The following is a 24,267-nucleotide window of genomic DNA, read 5'->3' on the forward strand; positions in this document are numbered from 1 at the left end:
TGGTGATGGTTTTTGTTGTTATGATGAGTTTGAAGTGATCTTGTTTTGCTTGTGTACAATCTGGATGTTTTTTGGGCATTCAGGGTGTCTGAGGTATTCGGTATAGAACTGGAGAATGGGGTGCGGCATGATGAAGTAATCTTGGATCCGGGGCGAGTAGGCATCTGGTTGTGGAAATGCAAAATGGACCAGACAGGAAGAAGAAGGTGGATATAGCTTATGAAGGAGGGTGTGTGACGTGTGTCCAGTGAGTGAGTAGCGCAAGATCAGGATCTGGCCAGGCCACCCATAGGAGGCAGTGTTTTGCCACAAGGAGGGTAACAAGGTGTCAGCTTTTCAGCTCTTGTCAGTCCTGTGCAGTATTTTGGTGAACTTAGGGCACAATCCTGCCAGTTTTGGGACCCACTACTTCCGGATTGGGGCAACAACATTGACTGCACATTTAGGGTGGGGTGCGACTGAAATTAGAAGGACTGGTAGGTGGAGATGGAAATGCAGTGAGCGGTATGTGCGCAAATAAATGGGGGTGTGCATGATCTAAGAGGAAGAGGGTTGATGCTTTGTGGTAACTCGGGCAGCTAATCTATTTATTTTCCCTTAGGGTGTATGTATGGCCTGAGTAGTCATGGTGGGGTCACAGGGATATTTGCCATCCATTTATCCAATGGGAAGTAAAATATGCTGAGCGGCAGTTATGTTGAAGGAACGTTGGACTTCCTAGCAGCAGGCATGAGGTGCTATGGTGAGGGAACAGTGGGATGAGATTGGGCAGTCTACTGCTGTTCCTGGCCTCCACGGTGCCAAAATGGGGCTGTCCAGTCATGTTGATGCTACACTTGGGGGAGAATGATTTGGTGCAATTGTCAGGTCTGGCACTACTGCAACACATTCAGAGGGCTTGGAAACTTTTAAACAAAAACTGTCCGGGACATGAGTCGTATGGACAGAATTTGTGCCTCGTAGGAAATGGAGGAAATCGATCAAACATGCGGCCATTGACAAGGCCAGTAGAAAACTAAACAGAGCAATAAAGATTTTTGTGCGGAGAAAGACACCAAAGTGGTGGCACATGGGGACATTAAGGAAGAGGTGGGAGGGTTATGTTTATTATATGTTGGAACTCCGGGACATGCTAGAGGTTTTGCTAAATGAATGGGTATGGTGTGGTAAGAGTGTTTATGAGTGACTGTGTTTTGACCCCCCTAGTACATTGAGACCCTCATGGGTGAGTAGCCGCTCTTTACAAAAACTGATTGATTGACTGATTGATTGAGGTAGTTGGGGGTGGAGAGTCAGATCCAGGCAGATCTACCCCTTGAGGGGAGCAATAAAGGAGACCAGGTGAAAGAAGATGTTTGGGTAGGATGCCCAAAGCAGGAGAAAGAAGTTGTGTATGAAGGATGTTCGGGAAATTAAGTGATGAAGAGGTCCGGATGGGGAAGTGCTTGGGGAGTAAGGTGCAACAATGCATGAAGCACTATGGTGAGAGATTGGTGGGGTGGACAATGAGGGAACAGGTTTAATGTGTTCAGAAATGTTGTTTGGGTACATGTTGCAATGCTTATGCAATCCTGTCCTAATAATGGTCTTTTGCACATAATGTTGGAGTGCAGAGTGTGACTGCCTCACCAAGTCAAATTTTCAGAAGCCTGTTCAAAAAACGGGACTAAGCCCAGATGTAAGATATCGCTGAGGGGATAAATCCTCCAGATATTATAATGTGTGGGAAAAAGTTAGGATCAAGGAATGAAAGTAAATGTGAATGCACTCATGTTTTAGAAAAGATTTGTTTACATACATTTACAATTGTTATGTAGAATTAAAGCTTTACTTTCTCTTTTTGTATGGCAACAATTCCCCATTTTACATATAATAATAATACTATGAAACAGTAAAGCAAGACTGGAACATTTTAGTTTCAAAACCCTTCAATCAATGAATACAGAGTGTCTTTTGTTAAAATCTATGAAGCCAGCATAGCTTCTTTTCAGTTTTTATAACATGGTTAATATGGAACCTCATCTTAATCATAAATTAAAGTGGCAACCAAGTATTTACATGTTTGCGGCAAGTTGTGAATCCAGGGGCGTAGCTTCAGGAGGGTGTTTGGGTTGTTACACTCCCCTAACAAATGTATTTTTTTATAAATAGTTGGGTCTAGGTGCTTTCAATCGGGTATTGTGAGATGTCAGTTGGATTCCTGCAGGGATTTTACGCACACATGGACAAAACCACATGCACTCACTATCTGTTTTGAAAGTCCTCAAAAATACTGGTTATTTTACACAATATTTTGTTTTCTTTCTTAGTACTCCTGCCAATCCACATGTCTCTCCTGTTCCACTGCCCCTGCAGAGACAGATGTACATCTTTGCTGAATTAATGGAGCTCGGAAAATTAAAGATTAATAAAACCAAAACAATGTCTTGTGGGAAAAACATCCAGAAGTGTAGGACATTTTTCATCAAAGGAACTTCTATTGTGAAAGAAAATTAATTTTGTTATTTGGGCATCCTTTTTTCTAATCATGGTTCATGATCCCATGCTTGAAGCTCACCTCTCACCCCAATCTTATTCACCATGTTTTGCCCCTGTGTAAACCAAGAATGTTGAATGGGTTCATCATCCTAATGTATACAAAACGTTCAGACTAAAATGAGCAGAGTGTGCAATGGAGCTTTAAGGTTCTCCTGTGAACTTGGCAGCCACCTCTTCAGGGCAATTATTAATATCTATAAGGCTAGACCATTGTTATCTGCTGTGGATGGTGGGGGACTGTGGGGTCATGTGTCTTATGGTCCTCCTCAGGTCAAGGAGAAGGCCTTTCTTAGATGTCTCTTGTGTATCCCCGCTTCAACACAATCTTTCATAAGGAATGCTTAAGGCAATTTTACTCTGACATTCAATCTGGGTAAAAACCGAAATGGCTTTAACGAAAGCCATCATTTCAGATTGTTCAGCGTTCAACTATGACTTCAATATCCTGTGGATTTCCTATATTAATGATATAACTAAATAATTATATGTTTCCCCTGTGCTTCAAGATCCTCTTAGAACCATTCCTTTTCAGAAGAGTCAGGTCAAGATCTCTTTTTTAGGTATTAGGTTTGAAAACAAAGCTCGTATCTAGGCCAAAACACCCACTGTTGTTGCTTACTTGTCGAACGCCTTCCCGGACGGCTTCCAAACGTGTCTCTGGTGACCAATACTCAACATGACTTCATTTTAACAAGGCTATGGTTGGGTAGAGTACATTATCTTGCTGCCTTCCCCACTATGAACCAGTGGCACAGGGACATGGTAGTGTGCCCTGGTGATGGTATCTCAAAAGAAAGCACCCCGCACTTTATACTATTATGTTGATTCAACAATGGTTTAAGGAAATATCTTGTGAAACCGAACTTTGTCATGCTCAACATTAGGGATTACAATGTTGCCTTACATTTGTTAGTGCCTTAAAGGACCCTGCTTTATGTTTTAGTGTTGCCTCTTATATTTGGGGAGTGATTCAAATCTAGAAATTAAATTAAATTAAATCTAGTATTTAATTGTAGTACTTGTTTTGTATATTTTCAATACTGTATGAGTGCACAATTGTCTTGACTTGGTTTCAATTTAATTGATGTGCTGTATTTTTTACTATCTGCACTTTTGTGGGCCCTTGTGACTGTGTAGGATGAATACATTTGTTTGTACTTTCCCCGTGGCCCCCCTCCCCTGGCTGATTTCAGCCCTGGGACCCTGTCCTCCATAGGCTTGCCATCTCTCCTAGGTGCCCAGTAGGGCACCCAGAGTGCATTGGGGACCAGGGGGGAAGCCTCAAGGCTGGGGAGCCCCCATACCCCAGCAATTTTGGCCCTGGACAACCCATCACCCAGGCCTGACCTTAGCATCATTTTCTTATTGTTTATTTTTGGGGATGGTGGCTGCGGGGGGCGGCTGGCCCACGCGTCATTTTTTTTAAAAAGCCCTGAGGAGGTGGCAGTTCCCAGGGCAGAGGGGGGGGCATGACTATCCCCACCATATTTGATAAAAACCCTGAGGAGTTGGAGGTCCCTGGGGCTGTGGGGGGGGAAAAGGCAGTCCCCCACATCACTTTTAATGTATGTGCCCCGGGGAGGTGGCAGTCTCTGGGGCTGTGGGGGGCTGTGGAGGGCCAGTGCAGCCCCGCATTATTTTAATGAACTGCCCTGGGGAGGTGGTGGTCCCCAGGGCTGCAAGGGACATAGTGGCCCCCCTCTTAATGCCCCTGGGACTTGGCACACCCGGGGCTTGTAAAACAACAAGCACAGAAGCCCACGCTTGTCGTCACGAAAAAGTTAAAAAAATATATATGCTTTCTTGCTCTGGGGGGGTCTCTCTGGGACCCCACACCAAAACTCAGTGGTTAAACGGGACTCTACCCTGGCCCCTAGTCTTTTAATTATTTACTTTTTTGTGGGAGTGGGCTGATGCTGAGTCCTAAGATGACTGCCAACACTTCCTGGTTGAAGCGTTGGCAGCTAATCAGAATTGTGAATTTCTCTGCACAAGCTCGTCATTATTTGCGAAGTCATTGCGGCTAGCGAGATACAAATTCAAATTTCTTTAAATTTCTCAAAAACTACTGAACAGATTTATACCAAATAAGCAACAGCCTAATCTGTGTACCAAAAGCTACCTTTCTGCCAAGTTTGGTGTAATTCCGTCCAGTTGTTCGGGCTGTAGTCACATCTAAAGATCCTATAGGAATTAACATGGGAAACACAACTTTTTTGACCCCGTCCTTTTTCTTTGCCCCAACTTTCTGTGCACAACAAGAATCACGGCCATACTTTTTTTTGAAACTTTTGTGAAGATTCATGAAATGGTGCCAAAGATGTAGGCAAGACAATACATGCTTTTTCTATGGAAACATGGTCCTAACTATAACTACCTAGTGGCAACCGCCACTACATAATATATATCAGTTAAACAAAACTCTTAACTGGGATGTGAAACAAAGTAATCAATGGTGCTTTTTAACTTTTTTAATTACTTCTATAAAAGGAACAGAAACGTGGCTACATTTTGCAGCAAAAACACCCCGCTATATGAAAGCAGTACTCTGCCAGGTTCCAAACAGAAATTCCCTAAACTGACCGTCTATTTCCAAAAATAGGCAACTGTATTGAATTGAATGGGTTTTTATTGTATAATCTTTTAAAATCATTACAATATACTTACAAGGTTCTCACCTTGCCTGTTACAATACTTGCTATACATAAATAAGTGTTCAGCTGGGAGACACACTCAAAATTAAATTAATAAATGCTTAAAAATGCTCCTCATTATTGCTTTCAAGTGTACAGTGTGCAACTAGACAGAACATTTGGCACCAAAGATGCAGTAGAGTTTTAAAACGCCCCATACCATGGATACTAAAGTACTACAGCATGGTTTGCCACTTTGGCCGGACCTGGGGCCACCTGACCCTGGTACCCAGTTTCTAGATACCAGGCTGGCCTCATCATGACTGCATCTTGTCAAGTCCCAGTTTCAAGGTACCAGGCTGGCACCTTGCCAGGTTGTGGGCACCCACCACAGGGCTAATTTAAAGGGACTTGTGGTGTAGATCAAAGAGTATTGTATGTGTTATCCAGTTCATAGGGACAAAGGCCCTCATAAAGGGCTTCATTTAAATACCTAAAAGCTGTTTAAAGCAGTACATGCTGTTGTCTGCAATGCCCAATGTCCTCCAACATGAGATCAGTTTAAAATACCTTGTGCAGCGGATCATGATTGCTATAGCGGCGCCTAATTCACAAACTATCAAGCCCCTCTAATGGAGTCCCTCTTAAAAGAGTCATGTTTAGCAATTCATCAAATCAATTTGAAATTACATATGTCACTAGTTTAAACTGCCAAAGTGTTCCTCATCATGAGATCTGTTTAAAGTGCCATTTGTAGCTGATTTTCAGTGCTGAGAACGCCCTGTGATTCTTACTAGGCTGGTTCAACCACAGCCATTTGGCTAGTGGCCTGGCAATCCACTGGGTGAAGCTGATTTGTCATCACTGATTAAAGAGATACAGTTGCTGACTTCAGAAATAGTTTTAGAAAATGCACTGATATCTGGGTACATTCCCCTCTTCAACAGCATTGAACAGCTTCCTCACATGTCCTGATGATTATGGCTCAAAATATATAGTGCAGCCAGATTCTTGTGTGGGGAAATAGTGGTTTACAAAAGCACACTATGTGCATCAAGGATTCTGCTCCCATGCTGCACAGTCTGCATTGACTGTTGTCATCAAGCAAGCTCCTTCTGGCCATACTAGTATGCTTTTAATGGGATCACTCCAAATCTTAATTTTATTGGCTCAGTTTTAATTTTCTTGCCCAATGTTGGGGATAGATAAAGTGTGAGTGCACCAGGATCATACAGCGTGATTGTCCAACTGCAGTGGGCTTTCCCTTCCAAGACTGCATGTTTTGGTCCCTAGAAATTGGCTTGGCTTGTTTCACAAGTAGTTTTGATACTTGGTTCACTGGGAAGTTGCTCACCCACGTCCTGTGCTTCCAGGCCAACCATGAGATATGTAAATTTCAATGGTGCACCACTTTCAATAAATTTAAGAAAGTCCAATCAATCAATGTTGTCTCATTTTTGTCTTCTCTTTGTTCTTCTTTTCTTTTAAAAATAAGGCAGGTCATAACAGCATCAGCCAACGCATTTCGTCCTCAAAACAGGACTTCTTCAGGGCTGTAATATAATAAATGTAGTACCCTTACATTATGAACCCACATACACATCATACATTCATACTCAAACATAAAACAATTAATATTAACTTATCACGTTTAACTGGTAACTAAACATATAGACAAGGGATACCCACAATATATACAATCAATATTGGAAATCAAAAATAAGTGACATACTATTATAAAAGTTCCACAGACTTCTACCATAAAAACAGATATTCACGCTATTACAACAATAAAACATTATAGACATAACAATATGGTAAACAAAGAAGTAACCTGTAAGGCTTATAAAAAAATACTTCTATAAAGATTTTTTTTTTAACTCTGCAATACTCCCAACCAACTGTTACCACAAATGAAGGTATTGTTTTTAATGGTTTTAGCCATATTTATGTTCAATTAAGTATTATCCCTTCCATAGTCAGCCTGTGCCATTTCATTTGCACATATTCACAAAAAAACTAGTGACTTGTTAATAAGCAATCTATTAGAATTATGTCCAGTGCCACCCATTGTTTCCTCCACTAGAGCAAATGGGTTCCACCCTTATAGTCCACTAGGATTTCTCACCTTTGACAACCCAATTTTTGTAGGAATGAATTAGCATCATGTCTGTTGACCAGGGGTGCCTGGTGTCTAGATCTTTCCACCCACACTCAAGGATCCCCACCCAAAAGAGGATCAGTTGAGAAGACCCTGGACCTGGCAGGCAAAGACAGCAGGAAGGATGGTGAAGTAAATAACAACTGAATAGTTGTGTAAAGAGAGATCCCAAAACAGCACAATGATGAATCTTCTTTCAAGGTGTTTATTTCAGTTAGAAATCACAGGTAACAGGAACTCCATCCACACCAGCAAGCAGGATGCTTTCCACCAACTGCCACATAGAACACTAAAGCGTGTTCCAGACAACAGCACAGAGAGCTAGTGCGGGGGGATGGAGCATACCAAGATAACATGTAAACATGGGAAAAGTTACAATAGATGAAAAGGGGAAATAATAACAAAACCATAACTACAAAACTAGATAACAATACTACACAACCTCCCTTCTCTGAAAAGAAATAAAAATAAAACAAATGATATAACAGACAATCAATTCAGTTTAACAACTCTATTAACATTCCAAGTATGGCCATCATCAAGCTTAACTGCTCCCTTGAACACTTTAATAACTTGGAACATCCAACTAAAGTGTGAAACTCCAGTGTTTTTTTTTTCTGGCAGTTTTACCTTGACCATATCCCCTACTTGCACATTTATTTCTTTTAATGATTTTCAAACATCATAAATATTTTTCACCCTTGGTGGACTCACTTTAGTGTGAGGAATGCGCTTCCTGAATAGAACGAAAGGAGATTGACTTGTACTCGAATGTGGGGTAAATCTGTAATCTTCCACCTTGGATTTAACCAACACTTTCCAACTATCACTCAATTGTTTGGCTAACTGAATAGCCTCCTTTAAGGTTCTATAAAAGCGTTCCACCATTCCATTTGATTCCGGATGATATAATGCACATTTCTTATGAACTATCCCCCTTGCAGTAAGAAAATCACACATAAGCTTAGAGGTATTTTGAACCCCATTATCCGTCAGAATGAACTTAGAATTTCCTTCCCTGCCTAACACATCGGAAAGAAAGTTCACAACAGTCCTTGATGCAATCTCAGATGTTATTAAAACTTCAGGCCAACAAGACTACACATCAATGAGACTAATCATATATTTGGAAACAGCCCCACAGGATATGGGACCCATGATGTAATGGATACCTCTTCCCAAACATCCTTTGGAATCTCCTTTAGCATCAAGGGTTGAGTCCTAAGCTTCAAAGTTTTATCAGCCAATTTGCAATCAACACACTCCCTAACTCTCGTTTTACATATCCCATGATGGCCAGAATGTGCAAGATTTATAAGCCGTTCACGTAAACAAGAAGGAGGTATTAACCTACACTCTTTCAATAGCAACCCATTCTGAACTGAAAGTTCATTCCATACCTTTCTGAATGGCATCACCTCCTTACCACAATTATATAAAAACTTTCCAGACAATAGCAGGTTTTTAACCTTCAATAATTCATCATCCTTACTCATTTTTTCCAGCCACTCTTTTTCTGAAATGCAGCCATCCGTCACAACACAGACTTTAACTTCATCATCAATCCACCACGAAGCATCATTAATATCATCATCAACCCTTATGGAACTCATTCTGGACAAGCAATCAGCTGTCCTGTTTTCACATCCTGGAACATACTTAACAACAAAATGGAAATCCTGTAAAGCTACGACCCATTTACAAATACGAGAAGAAATATTGTCAAGTCCCTTCTTCTCAAAAATTCTCGCAAAGGCTTATGGTCGGTATGCACTTCAAAATGTACACCCCAAAGAAATTACTTGAACTTTTTAACAGCCCAATATATAGCCAACACTTCTTTTTCTATTGTAGAATACCTGAACTCTGCTCCGCGCAGACTAGGTGATGCAAATGCCATAGTATTTTCTTGACCATTGTTCAACTATTTCAAAACACAACCCAAACCTTTTTCCGAAGCATCAGTATTAAGACAACAGGGCAGTCCAGGTTGAAAACTACAAGGAGATTGGGCAGAAGACAGCTCATTCTTCAAATCTTGAAATTCTTCCTCACATTCACTTGTCCACAGAAATTCTGAATCTTTCTTGAGCAGATTTCTGATAGAACTGGACCTTTTGGAAAAATTGGGGACATACCTGGCGTAAAATTCAGCCATCCCTAAGAAAACTTGAATATCAGCTTTTTTTCTGGGGTAGACAGATTCACAATAGATTGCACCAACTCATCCTTAGGTTTGACTCCACTACTCAATATAACATGGTCTAAGTACACAATTTCTGATTTAAAAAATTTGCACTTTTCCCTTTTCAAGGTTACACCTTTTGATCTAAACACTTGAAGCACATCCCTGATTTTCTTCTCGTGTTGCTCACGTGTTTCGGTGAAGAACATCATCTTGAAAAAAACAAACCCCATCCAAACCACCCAGAATTTCATTCATCAATCTTTGAAACACTGCAGCTGCAGAACAAAGGCCAAATGGCATTCTGTTGAATTTGTAAACACCAAACGGTGTAATGAAGGAAGTCAACAATTTAGATTGCTCACTAAGTTGTACTTGATGGTAAGCAGAAGTTAGATCAAGAGTGGAAAAAATGTTTACATTACCCAAAGAACTAACCATTTACGTAACATTAGCCAATGGAAATTTATCTTCAATAATTTCCTTATTGAGATTGCGAAGGTCAACACAAAGTCTAATATCACCAGACCGTTTAGTGGCAACTACTATGGGAGCAATCTATTGTGCTGCTTCCACTTCCTCAATAATGCCTTCAGTCTATAATCTCTAAAGTTCAGAATTTACCTTGTCTCGTAAACTTATAGGAACATTTCTGACTTTGCAGGCAACGGGATGAGCATTGCTCTTCAACAAAATACGATGCTTATACCCCTTAATACAAACACTTCGGAGCTGAAAATATCAGGAAACTCGACCATCAAATCATTTTTAAAATCATAAACTTTCTATACCTGAACTTGGGGCTCCGAATTTGGATTCAAAATAATACCCAATTGGACAATGCACCTGTGATACAAATAGACTGGACTCTAACTTGGACTTTTCTCCATCATCACCCCAGCCCATTGCACTACCCACTCTTCTTCAGAGCACTGAAATAAACACACTTTGATGAAATACAATTATGGTGTATGTCAAGTGTTTTCAAAATCTATTCGTTTAACCAGGTTCAAACAATGCAATTCAACTGCACAGTAATGTTTACATTGGAAAGACCTGTAGTTTGCTGCACTGAACACACCAGGAACAATAGTGGGGCACCATCATCTGCAAAAAGAGATGCCAAAGGGTACAGTGGGTGGGTATCGAAGTAGGAATACACAGCCTGCCAGTGACAATGTCACACATCAACTTGTCAATTATATGTGTATTAACACTGTCTTACTTGTATCTCATTGGAAGTATTGACAAACAATTGCACTTCTGTTGGCCTCATCCTCATCCTCTGCCTCACTGTCCACAGGATCCACTGCTGCCACACGGCCATCTCCAGCCTCCTCCTCCTGCAGAAAAGGCACCTGGTGACGCAAGGTTGTGCAACATACAGCATGCCACGATGATCTGGCAGACCTTCTTGGGTGAGTGGCACAGGGATCCACCTGTTAGATGGAGGCTACAAAACCTTGCCTTCAGGAAGTCGAAAGTCCTCTATAATCCTTCTTGTTTGCCCATGTGCCTCATTGTAACGTTCCTCTGCCCTTGTCCTGGCATTCCTCACAGGGGTCAGTAGCCATGAGAGGTTGGGGTAACCAGAGTCACCTGCAAATATCGAGGGACAACTGTGAGCCACACACTCACCCTTAGGGCCCACACCATACCCATACATCAACATCCACTGGGTGGGAACCAGAACTCACCTATTAGCCACACCCTGTGCCTCTGTGGTAGGGCCATCACATTTGGGATGCTGCTATTCCTCAGGATAAAGGCATCATGCACAGACCCAGGACACTTTGCATTGACGTGGGGTAATGTACAGCATGTATGGTGGGCCATATCTGTTCTAATGGGGATGGGAAGGGGCATGGTGGGCCATGAGTGTAACAGGCAGGACGGTTGGACTAATTCCTTTCCCTGTGTCTATTTCCCTGCAGGTCAGCGCCCATCAAAGAAGGGTATATGGCGTGCCATCACTAAGGACGTGTGGACCCTTGGGGTCTATGGCAGATTGGGCACCCAATGTCGGAAACGGTGGGAGGACCTGAGATGCTGGGCATGAAAGATGGCAGAGGCCCAGCTGGGGATGGCCTCCCAATGAGGAAGGGGTGCCCGTAAGACCAAAGACCTCCTGACCTTCAGGAAGCGCCTCAAGACCTGGCTCTTCGAGCAGTAGCGCCCCTCCTAAATCCCCCAGTGCCTTGAGACTCTTCTAGAGGGGCACTTGGGGGCATCACAGCAGCCACAATGGGGTGAGTACAGTGCCCTAATTTACAAATTACGCCTGGTGGGGTGGTATCCGGGTGGGGGCCCTGTGGGTGCCCCTAGGCTAGGCCTTGCATTTGCAGAGTAGGTCCCATGTTGGGCAGGATTCTGATATGGAAGCCCTCCAACCAAGCTAGTAGGCATCCACTACTGGGCAGGGGTCTGTGAGTCTCAGGTATGCTGCAATTTGTGTTAGATGTCCCTATCCATGGGCTGGTGACTAGCATTGTGACTGGTAGTGCATTGCCTAATGCGTAGGGCTGTTCCCTGTTTGTGAGTGTGTTGTGAATGGCAACAGTGGTGTTGGTGCCGCCATTGACCAAGTGTATCCTTTGTCTCTCCCCCCTTTTTGTTTTGTCACACTGTCCTTATGTGCATTAACATCATCTAACGGAGGAGCAGAGCCACCGGCGACGGAGGGAGCTGCATCCCACAGAACCCAGGAGGCCAAATCCACCGACGGTGAGGGCACCAGTGGGACTGAGGGCAAAGGGAGCACCACGATGGAGACTGGAGGGGACAGTTCGGACACGGATAACTCCTCCGATGGAAGCTCCCCGGTGGTGGCGGACACCTCTGTGCCCATCCCAGCTACAGGTGCAGCTGCCACCCCCGTACCAGCACCGCCCTCCCAGCAGCCCCTCAGCGAGTTCCCGTGCCCGCTCAACCAGGAGGGTGGGCATCTCCTTCACCCCAGGCACCTCAGGCCCTGCCCCAGTTAGCCCTGCTGCCCTGAGTGAGGAGGCTATTGACCTCCTGTGATCCATCTCTGTTGGGCAGTCACCCATTTTGAATGCCATCCAGGGGCTGGCAGCCCAAATGCAACAGTCCAATGCATTCTGGTGGACATTCACACTGGCTCGGTGGCCCAACAGATATCAATCCAGGCTCTGGCCTCCACTCTGATGGCAGCCATTGCACCCATTTCCACCCTCCGACCTCCAACTTCCTCTTCCCAATCCCATTCCCCTCACCCCCAACCTATCCCAAGCACACAGTTAGACGAGCAGGCACCCAGGACAACACAAAAGAGTGGAATGGCAAACACAAACACTACACTTCATCCCACAGGCACTCACACAAACACCATCCAGAATCAGACAGACGAACATCCACTGCCTCCTTTGTGTCCCCCTCCTCCTCATCCTCCACCTCCCTCTCAGTTGCATCTACACTCACACCTGCATGCACTACATCCTCATCAATTACCACCATCACCAGCACACCTATCACTAAACACCCATCACTGGCAGTCACCACCCCCACATCCATGCACACGTCCCCTGTGCCCTCTCCCACCGTGTCTGTGCCCCCTCCTCCCAAAGTACACAAACTTGAGCACTCAGACACCCAACAGCCATCCACCTCACAACAGCATCCAGCCCATGTACCTGCACCCAAACACAGCAGACTGACACCTCTTGCCACCACTCCCTCTTCCTCCACTCCCAAACCATCTCCCTCTTCCGCCCCAATGCCCCTAAGAAGCTTTTCCTCACCAACATTGACCTCTTCCCTACCTCTCCCCCCTGTCCCTCACGTCAGGCCAGGGTGATCAAAACCTAGGCAAGCATCTCAGCCACCCAGTCCACGGGCACAGTTGTGTCCCCAGCTACTCCAGGTGGGAAAGGATCCCGGACACCAGCCAGACAGACGGAAAGGGTGCCTGCTCCAAGTGAGTCAAGAAAGGGCAAGGAGGCAGTCCTAGCTGCAGGAAGGAAGGGCAAGGAGACAGTCCCAGCTAAAGGAAGGAAGGGCAAGGAGTCAGCCCCGGCTGCAGGAAGGAAGGGCAAGGAGGCAGCCCCATCTGCAGGAAGGAAGGGCAAGGGGCCTGCAACAGCAGGCAGTAGAGACAAGGGGCCTGGTGCTGGGACTCAGTCGGAGCCCCCACCACCAACCATGGTGGTGCAGGCGTCCGAGTCTGCAGACAATGTGCTGGAGCTCTCGACCACTGCCAACACTACCACCAGCACTGCCACTGGCAGCAGCAGCCCCAGTGGGCAGCTGGCCGAGGCTGCAGGGGATGGTCTGGTGCCTTCCCCCAACAATGCCAGCACCAGCACCGCCACCGGCAGCAGCAGCCCCAGTGGGCAGCCGTCCAAGGCTGCAGGGGATGGGCTGGAGCCTCCCACCACCACTGCCAGCACTGCCACCATCACCGCCACCAGCAGCAGCAGCCCCAGTGGGCAGCCATCCAAAGCTGCAGGGAATGGGCTGGAGCCTCCCCCCACCACTGCCAGCTCCACCAGCAGCACTACTGCCACCACTGAGCAGGCATCACCACCGGCAGACAGTGCATAGTCCTGCGTCCATGGGCTGTTGTGCGGACTGGCCCCTGCAAATCCTGGGGGTATGACACCCATGTGAGAGACTGTGACCTAGCACACCCAAAGATCTGCATCACAGGGCACAATGCCCCCTCCATAACCAGTGGAGAAGCCATCCACTCACCCCATCCTCCCCAGGATGAAGCACACAGGGCACGATGCCTCCTCCAAAATCAGTGGAGAAGCCATCCACTCGCCCCATCCTCCCCAGGATGAAGCTCACAGGGCAGAATGCCCCCTCCAGAACCAGTGGGCTAGTCACCCACTTGAGAGACTGTGGCCTTGCACTCCCCAGGACCAAGCACAGGGCATGTTGTTCCCTCCAGAGCCAGTGGGCAAGTCACCCCTTCAGGGACTGTGACCTTGCACTCCCAAGGATCGAGCACAGGGCATGTTGCCCCCTCCAGGACCATTGGGCAAGTAACCCACTTGAGAGACTGTGGCCTTGCACTCCCCAGGGCAGAGTGATGGGCATGTTGTCCCCTCCAGGACCAGTGGCGTTGTACCATCTTCCAGCTGAGTTGGCTCCCCATCCCCCATACCCCTGAGGTGCCTGGCTATTTTCAACCTGATGCACCTGCAGTGTTCTCTCTGTGTTGTTGCAGGAGTGAATTGGGGCCTTGGACTTTGTGATGTGGCCCTGTGGCCCACGAACATTGAGGACCAGGCAGTAACCCTTGATTTGTAAATATGCATATACTTTTTGATTTTGATGCACGTATTACTTCTATATTTATCTTATTACACTCTTTTCACTCTATTGTAGTTGTCCTTGAATTATTCCTGAGGGGTACGAGGTGAATTTGTTATGTTACTGCATCTGCTTGTGTGTATGGTTTTGGGGATGGGGGTGTTGTGTGTTGCATGTGTGGGTCACTCTCTTTTTCCTCCCCCCCCCCTGTGTGCTAGGTGGCAGTACTCACTGTGGTCGACTTCGCCGGCGTTGGTGTTCGTAGTGGAGCAGAACGTAGAAGAGCATGGAAAACACATACATATCGGGCTCCATGCCGGCGTGGTTCTTTCTTGAGTCTTCAGAGGAGAGTTGTTTCCCCTCTGTGCAGTGTTTCTGCCAGGCTTCTGATGTCTTTGGTACCGCCCCGGAAAAGGTGGCGGATTGGTGTTTCATTATACAGTGGGTGGAACATTGGCCCTCATTCTGACCTTGGCGGGCGGCGGAGGCCGCCCGCCAAAGTCCCGCCGTCAGGTTACCGTTCCGCGGTCGAAAGACCGCGGCGGTAATTCTGACATTCCCGCTGGGCTGGCGGGCGGCCGCCTTCAGGCCGCCCGCCAGCCCAGCGGGAAAGAGGCTTCCACGATGAAGCCGGCTCGGAATCGAGCCGGCGGAGTGGAAGCTGTGCGACGGGTGCAGTTGCACCCGTCGCGTATTTCACTGTCTGCGCAGCAGACAGTGAAATACATTTAGGGGCCCTCTTACGGGGGCCCCTGCAGTGCCCATGCCAGTGGCATGGGCACTGCAGGGGCCCCCAGGGGCCCCGCGACCCCCCCTACCGCCATCCGGTTCCCGGCGGGCGGACCGCCGGGAACTGGATGGCGGTAGGGGGGGTCGGAATCCCCTCGGCGGCGCAGCAAGCTGCGCCGCCTTGGAGGATTCCAACGGGCAGCGGAAAACCGGCGGGAGACCGCCGGTTTTCCTGCACTGACCGCGGCCAAAGCGCCGCGGTCAGAATGCCCTGCGGGGCACCGCCGGGCTGTCGGCGGTGCTCCCGCCAACCGCGAGCCTGGCGGTCACAGACCGCCAGGCTCGTAATGAGGGCCATTGTCTTCCGTCTGGCTGTAGGCGGTTACCGCCGTGGTGCCTATTGATTTTGCCCTGGCGGTCGGTGTGTTAAAGTGGTTGTCTGTCTGAGCGGTTTCCGCTGTGGTCATAATTTCATAGTTATTACCGCCAGCCTGTTGGCGGTATTACCGCCACTATATCACTGACCGCCAGTGTTTTAATGAGGGCCTATATTGTTTTTAAACATTTCTAGAGCTGGCAGCTGGCATTTTTGTTTTTTGGCTATAGAGTGCTGGGGCCCCTTGTAGTTGATCGTATGGCTTTATTCTGCAGTCTGTGCACAAAGAAAAACAACTCTGACACATATGTGTATGATTCTTTTGAGAACCTAACTATAGCATCCCTGTAACCTTTGCTTTTTAGATATTATTCGCCAGTAGGTAGTTATAGTTAGGACCATGTTTCCATTGAAAACCCGGTTTTTGACTTGCCTATATCTTTGGAGCCATTTGACGAATCTTTACGAACGTTTGCAAAATAACTGTCCCAGTGAATCTTGTTGTACATGGGAAGTTTTGAGGTGATCTGTGAAGTGAGGGCCAAGAAAAAAGGGGGGGTCAAAAAAACGTGCATTTCCCTTTAAGATTCCCATAGAGAATTTAGACATGACTACAGCCTGAACCGCTGGACAGAATTACTCCAAATTTGACAGAAAGGTCAGGTCCAGAAAGAGACATGTTTGTTATTTGGTGTAAATCCGTCAGTACTTTTTGAAATATTAAAAGAAAACTAAATATAGATATCTAGAGACGCAAACGTTTTTGAATAATAAGTTCCTCGTGCAGGGAAATTTGCAGAGCTCTGATTGGCTGCCAACCCTTCAACCAAGAAGTGTTGGCAGCCATCTTGGGACTTGGCTTCAGCAGAGTCCCAAATAAAAGACCAAAAAAAAAAGAAAAGGGGCGATGTGTCTCTTTATTTTCTTCTGTTTTCAGTGTTAAACATTCCGAGTAATAAAACAATGAAGTATTTTTACTCAAAATCTATGGGTTGAAAGTCATAGCTAAGTCTGGACACTACCCAATCAGGTGTTGCTTCTGGTCTAGAGGTTAGGGTCTCAGACAGACACACTAAAGGTTAAGCGTTCTAGTCTAGGTGAGTCTGTGGTCTTTCCTGCTTTAGTTTATTTTCTACTACAAATATTTAAGTTACATACTGAAAGGTGATCTCACTCTTTTTAATGGACAGAATCATTTTTCTTTTTTCCAATTTGTCCGGAAATATCTCATTCTAAGAATATCATCAATCAAAGCCTGAATCGCTCTCTCTCTCAACCTCTCACTTTCTCTCTCTCTCAGGGTTGGGTGGTTAGTTGGGTTGGCCTTATGGACTGGCTACAGGCCAGGCCTTGTGGCCAACCCCATCACGTATGGCCAAAGGCTGTGACCAGTGCAAGGTTGGGTGTTATAGGGGGTTGGCCACAGGGCCAGGTGATTGGATTAACAGGTACTAATGAAAAGTACTTTACATTAAAAACAAACATAGAAATTCACTGAAAAATCAAAAGGTAATAGGGACATTATAGTTAGGAAATAGAATTTTAAAAAACACAGAAATTCACTTAAAAAAACAAAGATTACAGGGACGTTCTAGTTGGGTTCTGAATTTACTCGCACAAAACCTTAGAAATTCACCAGTGAATGTTTGCATTGTTCAGCATTCAGTCCATCATATTCTCTTTTTGCTTTTGCCACCCTGAGTGGGAATAGTATGCCCAGATGTGGGTCCCATGCCCACTGCACCACTGGATTCAAGCTAGCCTGGCAGATGAGGGGTGATATCCTGAAACTGGTCCCAGGATGCTTGTTTTGGTTCCAGGAAGAACAGGTTTGGAAGTTAGGGCTGGAATGTTCCCCTGGGGAGCAGGGTCAAGACTGATTTGCATATGGCTAGGTCCAAACTGGGGTGATATAGCAAGCAAAACGACGATAGATTAAACACAGATCTTTGTATCTGGGGGTGAATGTTTGAAAAGTTTCAACACTCCGTCATCATTTTATTTTGGTTTTGCTATGTGCATCCTAAGTAACAAGGGTAGGCCCAGATGTGGGTCCCTTGCTTGCCGCACTACTGGATTCAAGCTAGCCTGGTTGATAAGGGGTGATATGGTGAAACTGGTCCCTGGATACTTGTTTCTGGTCCAGAAGGAACCTGGCTAGGCAGGTCACACTGGACTGTTCTCTTGGGGTGCAGGGTCGTGACTGATTTGCATGTGGGTGGGTCCAAAATGGGGTGACATGGTGAGCACAATAACAATGGATTAAACCCAGATCTATGAGTGGGGTGAATGTTTGAAAAGTTTCAACACTCAGCCCATCATTTTGTTTTAGTTTTGCTATGTGTGCCCAAAGTGGTAAGGGTATGTCCAGATGTGGGTCTCTTGCACACTGCACCACTGGATTCAAGCGAGCCTGGCTAATGAGGGATGATACCCTGAAACAAATCCCAGAATGCTTTTTTCATGTCCAGGGAGGACCTGACTTGGCAGTTCGGGCTAGACTGTTCCCATGGGGAGCAGGGTCAAGACTGATTTGTTTCTTGCAGGGTCCAAACTGCAGTGATGTTGCAAGCAAAATATCAATGGATTAAACCCAGATCTGTGACTAGGGGTGAGTGTTTGAAAAGTCCAACATTTTATTTTGGTTTTGCCATTTCAATACTTTGCCATTTTACTGCATTGTGTCTCTGATAAAGGGAATATTGTGGTTGATGGTGTCACAGACAGCACAGAGATCTGTACCAATCTGATAAGTGCAAGAGAAGATATCAGTATCTGGGCTGTATGGATAACACTATATGGAAGGGGTTTTCAAATGTTTTGTAGTTAAAATCTGGCTACTGCAAATAAGAGGTTAAAGAGTACGCTGAAATATTTCTGGCTGTGGGTGTGACATTGAGATATCTGTGGGAAAGCGGGTAATGTAGGGGAGCGACGTAGGTGCCAGAGTGGCAGAAAAGTAGATTATCTCCATTTTGGATGAATTATGAATAAGTGAGTTCCTAGTGACTAGCAGGTATGAGGCACTTTATATCAGCAACCTGTGTAGAGATGAAGGGTGAACAATAGAAAAAGAGGAAATGATGGGGGTATTGTTAGACCTGGAGTCCTTGTTAGTGGTTTCCCCCCCTATCTTTTTGCCCTCAACCCTCTTGTTTACTGACTTCATTTTTGCTAGCTTTAGGACTCTGCACACTTTACCACAGTTAACCAGTGCTAAACTGCTTTTGCTCTCTTCTTACAACGTAGAAGATTTGACTTATACCCAATTGGCATCTTTAATTTACTTGTAAATTTCTAGTGAAGTGGCCTACCTTTCCCTTATTACCTTATTGCATATAATATGTGACAATTCCCAAATGGGAGCAGGGAACCAGTTTGTGTTTGGTGGCTTTGAATCATAGTGAAAAATCCTCTCTCATGCTGAAGTCTGATATTAAATTACAATTCTAAATACACCACTTTTAGAAAGTTGACATTTTCCTGTCCTAGCCACTTAATGCCTGCAGCCTGTCTCTGGGTCACATGACTGGGTGTTTCTGACAGTTGGGCTTTGTATATACCTCCTAGACAGCCACAGTTTAGGTTCTCCTGGGTAGGTCATCACTGGCAGGATGGGACGGCAGAGCTAGGCTCAGCCCTACTTTCACTTGAAAAGGCAGTGTCCTCCACAAAAAAGGCTGCATAACCCCTGCAGTTAGTCTGGAGTCAGGGAAGGCAGGCTGCCTGGGGACTTCAAAGGGAAACGTCTGGAAGATTCTTCCACTTCAAAAGAAGTCCCAGGTTGAAATATTGGACCCCAGACACCAACTGTTTAGTACACTTCTGAACCTGTGTATACTCTACCAGGAAGAAGGACTTATGTGCTAGTAAAAGGACTGCCACTCTGCTGGACTGCTGCTCTGAAGGAACTGCCGCCCTTCTGTGCTGACCTACTGCCTGCTGCCCTCCTGCCTGGATGAGAAGGGCTTGGCCTGTATCTATTGAGACCCAGTACCCCAAAGTGACTCCAAGGTCTAGTTGAGTTAAGTCCTTCGTGCCAAGTGGTGCAACCCCAATGCTGGACTCTTGGAAGTGTGTCTGAAGGTGCTTTGCCAGCCCATCTGTGGACCCAACTCATCTCCTCTTGTGAGTTTTGCAATCCCGGGCAAAATGGACACATTGCCTTTGCTGCGAAGGTTCGCCCAATTCAAGGACTCCCTGTCGACCCCGTAGTCAGCATCAGAACCGTTGCTTGTGTAAAGATTTCCTGATGCTGACCTTCGTATCGCAAATCTCTCATCGACCGTAGCCTTAAAGACAACTCATGGTCTTGCATTTCAGCCTCCCAGGTCTTTGGAACCACTTCATTACAAGCCCTTGGCAACAGGATCCTTAATGATGACGCAGGACCTCGTGGTGCATCCTCGCAATGCCTCGGAACTTATGCTGCACAGCGCATCCTTGGCGCGGGCCCTTGCAACTTTCTGCAACCACAATTTAAGGTACTCTTGTTCAGTGGGGCTTACTGGGTCCCTTCATTGTGATTGGTGTAAACTTGTGACTTTGTCCTGATCCGGTGCGATCAGATAACCACAGTTGACACTTTGGGGCATATTTATACTTTTTGGCGCGAAACTGCTCAAACTCAGTTTTGCATCAAAAGGTTTAGCGCTGGCTAGCGCCATTTTCTAACACCACCCGGGCGTCGTATTTATACTATGACTCTGGGTGGCACTAAAACCAGATTACAGTCAAAATCTTTAATGCTAACCGTTGCGCCTCATTGTAAGGCAAAATGATGTTAACGCCAGAAAAATGACTCTAACCTGGTTTACGACACATAAATTGTCGCAAAACAGAAATGCACTATTTTAACCCGCATTAGCATCAAATACTGATGATAATGCACAAGACAGTGCAAAGGAGAGGCAAAATGAACCCAGAAAGCCAGGAGAGACCCCAGGGGGACCCCACACAAACAGGAACCAGCCAGGAGGACACACACAAGTCCCAGGGGAGGGAGAAGAAAAAGAGAAAGTGTCATTTCAGTGCAGAGGAACATGAAATTCTGGTGAGAGAGGTGACGGAGCACCAGCAATAACTATTCGTCACCTCCAAATTGCCAACTGGCAGGAAAGAGGCAATATGGCAGCAGATAGTTGACAAGATCAACAGTGTGGCAGAGGTGAGGAGAACTGTAACTGAGTCCAAGAAATGCTGGCATGACTGCAAGAGAAGGACAAAGGATAAAATGGAGGAACAGGAAGGCAGCACTGCAAACTGAAGGTGGAAGTCTAACATCACAAGAGGACCTGGACGAGATGGAGGAGATGGTTGCAGTGGTCATCCAGGAGGAAGTGGTCACTGATATCCCAGGACAGGATAGCACAGACTACCAGGAAACACCACAAATGCAGGGTAAGTTGCATGGGGGAAATAAATGCTAAATTGTCAAGTGCAAGAAGGGGGAGGCACATAGGATATAATCAATGCATGTCAAAGGAGCGCAGAGGGACACATTGCACATGAAGCAAGTTGCACCAATCAAACATAAGCAACACATGTACTTACACCTTGGGAGTGCCATGCATCACAACACATACGCAACTTGGACATATGTTAACCACCAGGGATCTATAGCCACATGTACATATGCAGCACATATGATGGAAGGCATGTCCAGTGATTGTCCCCCTGGTTGTGTCTCCACAACATCCCTTGCATATAGTAAAAAAAAACCTAACAACCCTATAAACACAACCAACACATCAGAATCTAGGAAGTCAGTCAATACCATTCCTGGGGTTACGTCATGGTGGTGTCCCTTGCAGAAACACCTTCCAATGGCCTTGTCTTATTGCCAAAACACATGTGTGCTGCATCTTACAAGACACAACACATTAAACCTTTTCCAGCAGTACCCACACATGTGCCAGAAGCACCAACACCCCACACATAAACAACACATCCCCATGAGGCAGCCACAACTCCATCATGCAGTAAGGATGCCACTCTGAGTGTTGGAAAAGTAATCTGGCCAAGCGCAGGGGAAATAGCAGGGTGGTCCTGTATCACAGGACACATGCCACTAGCCAGTGTAACAAACAGGTGTACTATGGAGCCACACATTTTGACGCTGATCAGAACTGTGCCACTAGAGAAAATATGCACTGTAGCCTGCAATCTGTAGGCCACAACAAAAACAGGCTGAGCCCACAACTACTCTGACACAACCAAATGAGACACATAGGAATGGGGTTGTAACCACACAAATACAACACATTGTGTATGACTGTCAACATAATGGTGTACATTTTAACATTGGCGGGTGTGAAATGGTGCATGGTCAAGTCTGGTGTTGGTGAGACTGCCAGTGCAGTGTACCCTTTGGGGCTGGCAGTACGAGTCACACGTCGGGATGGCGGTTGGAAACCTGTTTGCTCATGGTAGCTCTGTGGGGCACTTAGCACAACATTGTTAATGGATCAAATAGAATCAGTGCCAGTCTTGTGGTGCATTGGGTGTGACAGGACACACTGCTCTCAGCCCTGCAAATCAGGCAGTGGAAAGGGCAAAGGGGCTAGGGCATGGGTCCCCCTGTACTGCCCATGCCAGGTGCATGGACTGTGCAGGGGCAGTCAGGGGCACACCACATCACCACCAACCTTTGCATGGGGGTTTCGCCACCATGTAAAGGCTGGTGGAAAAGCGGTAACATACCTGGAGGGTAGCGCTGATAGTAATAAAGGTTTGGTGTCACCAGACAGGTGGCATTGGCAGTCTTGAAGCTGCCGGCAATCTGCCAGTGCCAAGCCATTGACCCATGGGGCATTCCCCATTGACAACATGTGCCAATACCAGCTGAGCTGTAGGGGGTGGTCAAAGAGACATTGGCAGAGTCAGGTGGTCATAGGACTTCTGGACTTGTAAAGAGGGTCCATGTATGCACCAGTATGATGGCCTGCAAAATCACCATCTAACTAGCTTGAGGCCCTGACCTAAATTAACTCCAGTTAATTGTCTGTATCCATAAACTAATTTACCATCAGGCACTGTCATATACGAAATGATGTACACAGCAAGAAATGATGCCCATGCTGGACATTCCTGGGTCCACCCCTGTGTGTGAGTCAATTTAGCTGCACTGCCACTATGCTGCATCTCTTGCATCATAGTGTAAGGATGGCTGCATTGAGGGGGAGATCATAGTTGAGTAGGAAGCGCACCTTCTAGCACAGACAGAAGATAAAATGGAAACCTGCTATGTCCATGTGTGCTGTGCAATGTAGCACACATATTACAAATAAGGGACAGGGAGATTAATGGTCCAGTGTACTGCCTCCCAAATATTATACTGACAAACAAAGATACACTGTTCCAGGGCGAAGGAAAACTAAGAGAACACAGGGCAATCCTATTTTTAGAAGCAAATGACCTCACACATCCTAATGGATGTCATGCTTCATTATCGGGCTTGCTCCTCGTCAGACCGGCACTGCAGAACATGGCCCCGGGCTAGGCCCTCAATCGGAGGTCTGACAGCCTTTATTGTTTGCGCCAGTCTCCTGGCACGTGGATTCCTATGAAGCCAGATCCATAATGGGGACGGTCAACCTTTACATGTGACTAACCTGACATGCAGTTTATTTGTGTAAGTGACCGGAGATGTTTAGATTCACGGTTTGAGACTGACTGTGGTCTATGTGTAAAATTAAGAAGTATTGAGTTACCTGGTCCTGATGAAGTGCCACCGGATCCGTATGGATCCTTGAGACGTGAAACATGTTGACCCATTAAAGGTGTTGTAAGGTAGTTCCCTCCCCCTCCTTCTTCATCATGCTTGAGAGAGTGAATGAGCATTACCTCATTCCTCACTCTCCTCGTTGTTTTAACCTTGGCCAAGACCCTCTCTAGATTAATCAATAATTGTTTTGTGCTTTTTTTTTGAGCCAATTTGAATCTTTTTTCTTTTGCTCTCCTATCCTTTATGTGCCTATATCCCTTACCATGCTACAGAAATATTGAGAAAATATCTCTGGCAAAGAGCACCCCATATGGGGTGACCGTCAGACATTGCAGTGCCGGTCTGACGAGGAGCAAGCCTTATGATGAAGCATGACATCCATTAGGATGTGTGAGGGAATTTGCTTCTAGCAATAGGATTGCCCTGTGTTCTCTTAGTTCCTTTGCCCTGGAACAGTGTATCTTTGTTTGTTAGTACATTGTAGCACACATACACGCATCAACATGAGGAGCTATCAAATGAAACAACGTCTTAGTGTCTTGGGAATGCCAACCCTGGGGTGGGTCAAGGTTTCTGTACTGCCCGGGTATATGTGAAACATGTAAGACTGGGGCAGGGACATATTGCCATGTGTGTTGT

The sequence above is a fragment of the Pleurodeles waltl genome, chromosome 2_1 (genome assembly GCF_031143425.1).
Source record: "Pleurodeles waltl isolate 20211129_DDA chromosome 2_1, aPleWal1.hap1.20221129, whole genome shotgun sequence".
NCBI classification, from domain to species: Eukaryota; Metazoa; Chordata; class Amphibia; order Caudata; family Salamandridae; genus Pleurodeles; species Pleurodeles waltl.